This window comes from Lynx canadensis, chromosome D4 (genome assembly GCF_007474595.2).
Source record: "Lynx canadensis isolate LIC74 chromosome D4, mLynCan4.pri.v2, whole genome shotgun sequence".
Lineage (NCBI taxonomy): Eukaryota > Metazoa > Chordata > Mammalia > Carnivora > Felidae > Lynx > Lynx canadensis.
The window spans coordinates 48,135,955-48,143,699 of NC_044315.2; the positions used below are offsets into that span (position 1 = coordinate 48,135,955).

The 7,745-nt window shown below is 37.4% G+C and overlaps 1 pseudogene; it reads left to right on the forward strand.

The window, feature by feature from the left end:
- The first annotated feature begins 4,412 nt into the window (after positions 1–4,412).
- On the forward strand, positions 4,413–7,428 carry LOC115499091 (annotated as a pseudogene).
- The last annotated feature ends 317 nt before the right edge of the window (positions 7,429–7,745 follow it).

A 7,745-nucleotide genomic window follows, 5' to 3' on the forward strand; every position in this document is an offset into this window, starting at 1 on the left:
TCAGAGTTAACTTAGATAAGAACATTTCTCTTCTACCCAGGGTGACAGGGGAACTTTCTCCAACCAAAACTTGGAGGCACATGACTAAGATGGGAAACAACTTGACTGAATTTTGAGCCTTTTGTTTTAGTTTTTTGTTTTGTTTTTTTGCTTTTTTTTATGTAGGCTCACAAAAACTAAAAGAAACCAACTTTGGGTGTGTGTGGGGGATGAAATCCTAATGACCCTCAGCATCAAACTAATTGAAGAAATAAATTCAGAATAAGGATTCCAAATTGAGATTTTGAAGATAAATGAATAGCTCTTTTGATTAGAATGTATACTGAACCAACCAAAGAAAAGGTCGTTTTTAAAATTTATTTCAAACTGGCTAGCCAGGACTTACATACATATTTTTCCAAATAGAAGTGTTTTGCTCTTGTTTCTTGGTAACACAATAGGAGCTTTAAAATATTTGTTGAAATTTAATGCTAATAAAAGCCAAAAAACTATAACATAATACCTTTTCTTATTTTCAAAGAAAAACTTATCAACTACATTGTTTAGAATTATATTTGGTTTTGCTTTCTTTTTTTCATTTTTTCCCCCCTCTGGCTGCTACCATATTGGAATATAATACCCTTAGTGTCCTTTAGAATTTCACCAAAATTTCTGAGCTATGAGGAAAGCAAATTTAACAATGAGAAAAGTACATAATAGTTAAATATTATGCATTTGCTTAATAGATATTTATGTAGCTATTCAAAGTATTTATCATGTATGAATTGCGGAAAGTTAAAAAATTTCTCATCTTCTGTATTGATGTATGCTACCCAATGTCAATGTTGGAAATAATCAAGATTTCTGTCTCCACTGATGTTAACAAATATTTTTTTTTCTGGTGAAACCTTGAGAAAATTCACATATTTTGCTTTTTTTTTTCTTCACATACAAACTATGGATTTAATTTGGAACATGTATTTAGATGTTTTTCCTTCACACCATTTTTTGAGGCATGGAGAGAGGAGTTGGTAAACTTGGATATTATCAGTGTTAAGTGAGCCACCCAATATGCTTTATCTCCAGTAGCATGCACACTATGCAGTCATACTACTTAGCTGATGACACATAACATTTTTTTTTTCTTTGAAACCTATTAAGGACTCCCATCCTAATAGAGTCTACTGAAAATTTTCATCAAAAAAGAAAAGGTGCATATGATAGGATTTTCATATTTCCAGGTATCTCAGAAAAAGAGTGAGATAGCAACAGCTTTCCCTTTCTAGTCAGTGGTTAAGAAGATAACAAAGTGGCATGTGGAAAAATGATGAAGAAATAAAAAAAATATAACCAACTCTGGACTGGACCATGGAGGAAGACAGAGGACAGAGTGTAGGGAAGTAAGAATTGCTATCAGACTTTCCAATATGGGAAGCTCTAAATTTCCATTAAAAAACAAAAACAAAACATTGTCTAAAATTCATAAGGAACAAGGGTTCCCATGTTGAGAAGTGATATATTCTTAAGAGGTACTATTTTTGAAATATTTTATTAAACAAGTTTTCTTACATGTGGGGCATTGATTTTGGTGTTCAGGGCTTATATTCTAGTGTTAGTCAAACAGAGAGGGAACAGTGAAGAATCCAAAACAAGTTTTTAAAATATTTTGTTACCTTTAATATTGCTGTGATAGAAACTTCTGGACAGAGAATGTAGAAGATAGGATTTTCTCACACACACACCTCCTCCCAGTCCACCCATCCCTCCTCCCAGACACATTTAGCATCACCTTGATGACTTTATGATAGAAATATTTTGTGAAATATGTGATGTGAAAGATTGATTCAGCTATAATTTAAACTTTGGCAAATGACTACGAATAGAAACATGTATCGATAGTAAAAACGAATGAAACAATATTAAGCTAAAAGTTTGACACACACCCAGTAGATGCTCCACGTACAGTTCAAGTGTGAAGAGCATGGCACACTGGAGGCAATTACATTTTCAGAATGAAAGGAGTTATAATTCCTGATCCTTGGGCTCATTCATTTCAAGGCTTGCTCAATTGCAAATGTAACCAGAGATTTAATAACTAGTGTTACCCTGGGAGGATGCTGTAGGAATAAATTTAGATTTAAAAAATATATATTCACATCCTCTACATAAATGGCAACTTTCTCTCTCTTGCTTAAGAGCAGACTGACAGAAAGGTTATTCACTTTACTCTGCAGGCACTTACACATTTGAAGCATAGCTCTTTCAGCCATCATCTAAAATAGCACTTCTCTAGGGGCGCCTGGGTGGCTCAGTCAGTTAAGCGTCCAACTCTTGATTTCGGCTCAGGTCATGGTTTCACAGTTTATGGGTTCAAGCCCCACATCGGGCTCTGTGCTGGCAATGAGAAGCCTGCTTGGGATTCTCTGTCTCCCTTTCTCTCTCTGCTTGTCTCCTTCTCTAAAATAAATAAATAAATAAATAAATAAATAAATAAATAAACAGACATTTAAAAATAAAATAGCTCTTCTCAAAACCAGTCTTTGTTTTTTTTTTTTTTTCTTACAAGCTGTTTCAGAGTTACCTGAATGTCAGGGATTTGGTAAATGTATGTGTAGAAGACCCAATAAGGGGTGAACAAAACATGGAGGACTCAGTATCTGATTTCAGAAAATGGAAATGAAAAATAATATTTAATTTTAAAATACATGGATGTTTCCACAGTTCAGTATAAAGAGATGGAACAAAAGATGTATGTTGAGTTTTGTGCAAGCTCTTGGAAGGCACTCTTTGTATCAATAAAAATATGTAAGTGGTATTTGATTTAATTCTGGGTGCCAGATAATCATCACCTTTTTCTTCCCTTCCTCCCTTTTTCCTCCCCCCTCCTCCTCCTTCTCCCTCCTCTTCTTCCTCTTCTTTTTCCTCCTCCTCCATCCTTTTCTTCTTCATACTCCTCCTCCTTTTCATCTTCCTTCTCCTCTTCCCCTCTTCCTGTTCTTTCTCCTTCTCCTCCTTGTTCTCTTCCTCCTCCTCCTCTCTATCCCCTTCTCTCTCCCTCACCTACAAGTGGCCTAAAGTCTCCCTTGCTTCCTCTTCCTTTCTCCCCTCTAGTCTCTATAGTCCTTTGCCCATTCAATCTCCTACACATACAATCCCACCTAATTTCTTCTCCGAGGACTGAACACAGGAATATTCTAAATTCCAACCCAAGTGGCAAAATCCTAATAGCATATACTCTATGAGAGGTGCTGGCAGTGTCACAGATATTCATTTTATCTCTCTCTCTTCATTTCATGTTACATCCATCCTAATTGTCACTACCAATACTGCCTCATGTCTCTAAATTTGGACTTTGGTTCAACTCTTCAGAGAATAAAACCTCCACTTTCTCCAGGGATGGAGGAAGGACAGTAGCCTCACTGCTTGTGCCATGGAGGAGACCCAGAACCTAAGAGCATCTAATTCAGAGATTCTACTGATCTCTCCACTCCAGATACTGGCTGATGCACTGAGATTCAGCCTATTTCTTATTGCTTATCTACATTCTCATTCTGCCACCTCCTTTTAATTCATGAACATATGCAGACATACAGGTGTATATGTGCACATACATACACACACAGGCAGTTAGGGTTCAGTCCATTTATTGTACTAAAACTATTGCCACTAATCTATCTGCTTTCTCTCTCCAAAAATTATATTTATTTCTTTTTTCTTTTACTCATCCAGTCTTTAATTCAACAAACATTTACTGATCATCCACTGTGAACTAAGATTTGAGCCCAGTGCTGAAGATACACATAAGCAAAACCAGAACCAGTCTGTCTTCCCCTTGGCAGTTATAATCTAAAAGGATAGGCAGATGGTTATTGAATAAATGTAAAATCACACTGCTTGATGCCTTTTACAGGTTGTGGATGCAGAGATCTATGGCCTTTTGAGGTTTTATAACATGATATTTGACTTGGGTGGTTAGGGAAGTAGTGAATGAGCTGTTATTTGAAGGAAGATTAGTGAAGAGTATTCCATAAAGGAAAGGGCTGCTGCCAAAGGTGGGTAGTAGTGGTCTACTGATTGCAACTCCAGGGAAGAGACAAGAAGTAAGGAAGAGGGATAGGGTTAAAGTGGGGGTGTGTGTGGCACAGGGGTGGAGGACACCTACTATACTGTCAGATTAGATGGAGCATTTATGTGATGATTGCTGTTGAAAACAAGGGCGTTGAAGGAATCTGGACCATCCTCACATCATTTTTATGGAAAGGTTTCATGGGAAAGATTATTGTCCCTTTCACTTTAGTGTTATATATGTCTTTAGACCACATCTAGGATTCTGCTAGTTTTGAACATGGGTTCTTTTCTATAAAGTCAACTGAGTAAGTTCTATCTTAGATGTTGTAGAGTTATTTAAAACTTTATATATAGGTGATCTCAAAATGGAGGTAAGGTCACCCCAGCCCAACTTTGGGCATCACTGCTGTAGGTGGGGAAGGGAGGGCCATGATCCAAAGAAATGGGAGCAGTTGAAAAACTCTTTGTTGGTGACTTGAGCTACACATGATAGCTGGAGAGAATATTTTGAAAATGGGGCACACTTAGAGATTGTGTGGTGATGAGACCCCCCACCTCCCAAAAATGTTCCAGGCTTTTTTTTCTTTTTGCTTTTTTTGTTTCTTATTTTTTATAAAGAGGAGAATACTCCATTTTTAAAAAATGTTTATTTATTTATTTTGTGAGAGAGAGGGGGAGAGAATTCCGAGCAGGCTCTGTGCTGCCAGTGCAGAGCCTAATGAGGCGCTCGACCTCATGACCTGAGCCAAAATCAAGAGTCAGATGCTTACCCAACTGAACAACCCAGACACCCTAGGGATTTTGGTTTAGTGACTTACTCTTGTGTGGAGGAGGTGGACGCAGCAATGTGTGCTGGGCCACACAAGGTTGTCAGACATGTAGTGGAACCAAAGATAACTGTTTCTAGAGAGGACTCTGTAAAACCTGGTATCCATCTAACAGTGAAGAAAATTTTTGTTGGTGGGATTAAAGAAGATACAGAACAATATATTTTGAGAGACTACTTTGAAAACATATAGCAAGTAGTGAAACTGTAGAAGTTACAGAAGCCAGGCAGAGTGGAAAAAAGAGAGGATTTGCTGTTGTAATGTTTGATGATCATGATACCATGGATAAAATTGTCATTTAGAAATACCACCCTGTTAATGAGCATCATCGTGAAGTAAAAAAGGCCCTTTCTAAATAAGAAATGTAGTCAGCCGAATCACAAAGAGGTCAAGGACGTGGATCTGGCAACTTTAGGGGTCATGGAGACCTCTTTGGAGGTGATGGTGACTTTGGTGGAAGAGGAGACGATGGTGGTGGAGGTGGTGGCAGGAGAGGTAGTTACGGAGGAGGTGGTGGTGGCAACTATGGCAGTGGTCTTGGTTACAGTAGTAGAGAAGGCTATGTTGGGGGTGGACCAGGATATGGAAACCAAGGTGGCAGATATGGTGGCGGTGGGCAGAGGATATAGCGATGGCAACGAAGGAGGAGAATTTGGAGGTAACTACGGTGGTGGTGGGAACTATAATGCTTTGGGGAATTATAGTAGACAACAGCAATCCAATTATGGACTTGTGAAGGGGGGCAGTTGCGTAGAAGAAGCTCCCGCAGTCCCTGTGGTGGTGGTTATGGGTCTGGTGGTGGAAATGGTGGCTATGGTTGCAGAAGGTTCTTCAAACAAACAAACAAACATACAAACAAACCAGAAAAAAAAAAAAAAACAAAAAAAACAAACAAACAAACAAAAAATCCAAAAAAAACCCAAAAAACTCAGAAGAAAAGTGTTACAGTTCTCAGCAGGAGAGAGAGTTAAGAGTTGTCAGGAAAGCTGCTGGTGACTTGGAGATAGTCGTCCCCAGTGCATTAGAGGAACTGTAGAAATCTGCCACAGGAGGAACAATGATCCACAATTGTGGTAGCTGTACCAGGAATAAAAAAATTAAGGAATTTTTGACCTAAAAGAGAAAATAAAATAAAGTTTTATATATAGGATGTTTCACGTCACAAAAAGTCTTGGGACTTAAATGCTTGCCATCTTAAATGATTGGAACATGATGTGTTCAAGAATCTCTTGGTCGTAGAGCTCAGAATCAGAGCTACTGAGTAAAAGCTTCAGGGAGAACAGCTTACTCTGAACATAAACAGGAACAAAACAGACAGGAACACCTTGCCATTGACGTTCAGACTCTTAAAATGGAATTGAGTGGCTCAGAATAAATATCCCATAAAAGGAAATACCAGGGTAAAGAATCATTGCATGGGGCATATTTTATGCATTTTGTGTGGGGTCATGAAGTAGGAAATATTAATACAATAGATGTAAGTTGAACCAGAAAAATTCAAAGATAATCCACTTCTTTGATTCTATAAATGGAACCTGTTTAACTATTTTGGTGCTCTAGTTCAATTCCTAGCCACTTAAAAAATCACCACCTTTCTTTGCTAGCAGCCTAGGCAATTCCTTTGCCTGAGGCTTAAGATTTGAATGAACTGGATGTTGGTTTTTTTTTTTTTAATGTGAAATATGTTTTTGATTTGTAAATGAACTCAGGCACAGCAATGGACATTGAAATTATTATTTTTTAAATGAAATAAAAATAGAGCTGACAGCTAAAGAACTTTCACAGCAGTTATTATTATGTGTTATTATTAGCAGCAGCATGTGGTGACATTTTAGGCTCCAAATCCACAGAAATATATCCTAGATCATGGGTATTCCAGATGCTAGGGGGAAGAAAACAGAAATGCTGCTGTCTGGCTTTACATGACAGAACTTTTTGAAAATGAAACAAGAAATCTGATAATTTTCTACTAGGCAGTGGAGACTGATTTATCTCTATCCCTAGGGGTTAAAAGGTTAACAATGGGATTTTTCGACAAATGTAGATATCAGCCACCAAGAACACTACTCAGAATATGCTGAGGAATGTGTTTGACTCCTTAAGCTGTATGAAATCTGTCACATTATTAGTGACTTAATGGAAGAATATATTGTATTTTATGGATTTAGTCAGCATGGAACCCCCTAAAACACAGCTTTGAATAAAAGTGAAAACTTGATGTGGTGTGGCCTCTTCTCCAACTAGTACAAACAAACTTCTAGACTTTCTCAAAGAAGTTTGCTGCTTTGGGTACTCAAATTTCTCTTAGCAGAAATTGGGACATTGACATTCTGTAGGTGGATAGGCAGCATATTATAGTCATTAGAAATGTGGATTTAGAATCAAATTCTGCTGCATTTGAGTCTCTATAACTCTGTTCCTCCCTAGATGTGCTCTCCTGGGAAGTTCATCATCTCTGAAATTCTTCTCTTCATCTCTTCATAAAATTCTCATCATCTCTAAAATTTGCTTTCCTCATCTGAAAAATGTAATAATAGTCACCCATATCTCATAGAGGTGTTGTAAGGATTTAATTATGGAGCATCACATCAAGCACTCAGATATATGTCTGACGATATATGTAGCTGGCAAGTAAAAAAAAACACAACTTATACTATACTGGACCCTAAATCATGGGGAAAGCTCATGCTCTGGGTCTGATACACCTACCTGAATTTGAAATCTGACTTCATCTGTAATGAATTTTGTTACTAAGTCATGTTCTTAGTATAGTAGCTGACCCAGAGCACATCAACATATTATCTACTTATTTTTATTAAAAAAAATTTATACCAATTAGTGCCATGCCATTTGGATTATGAAATCCTTTAA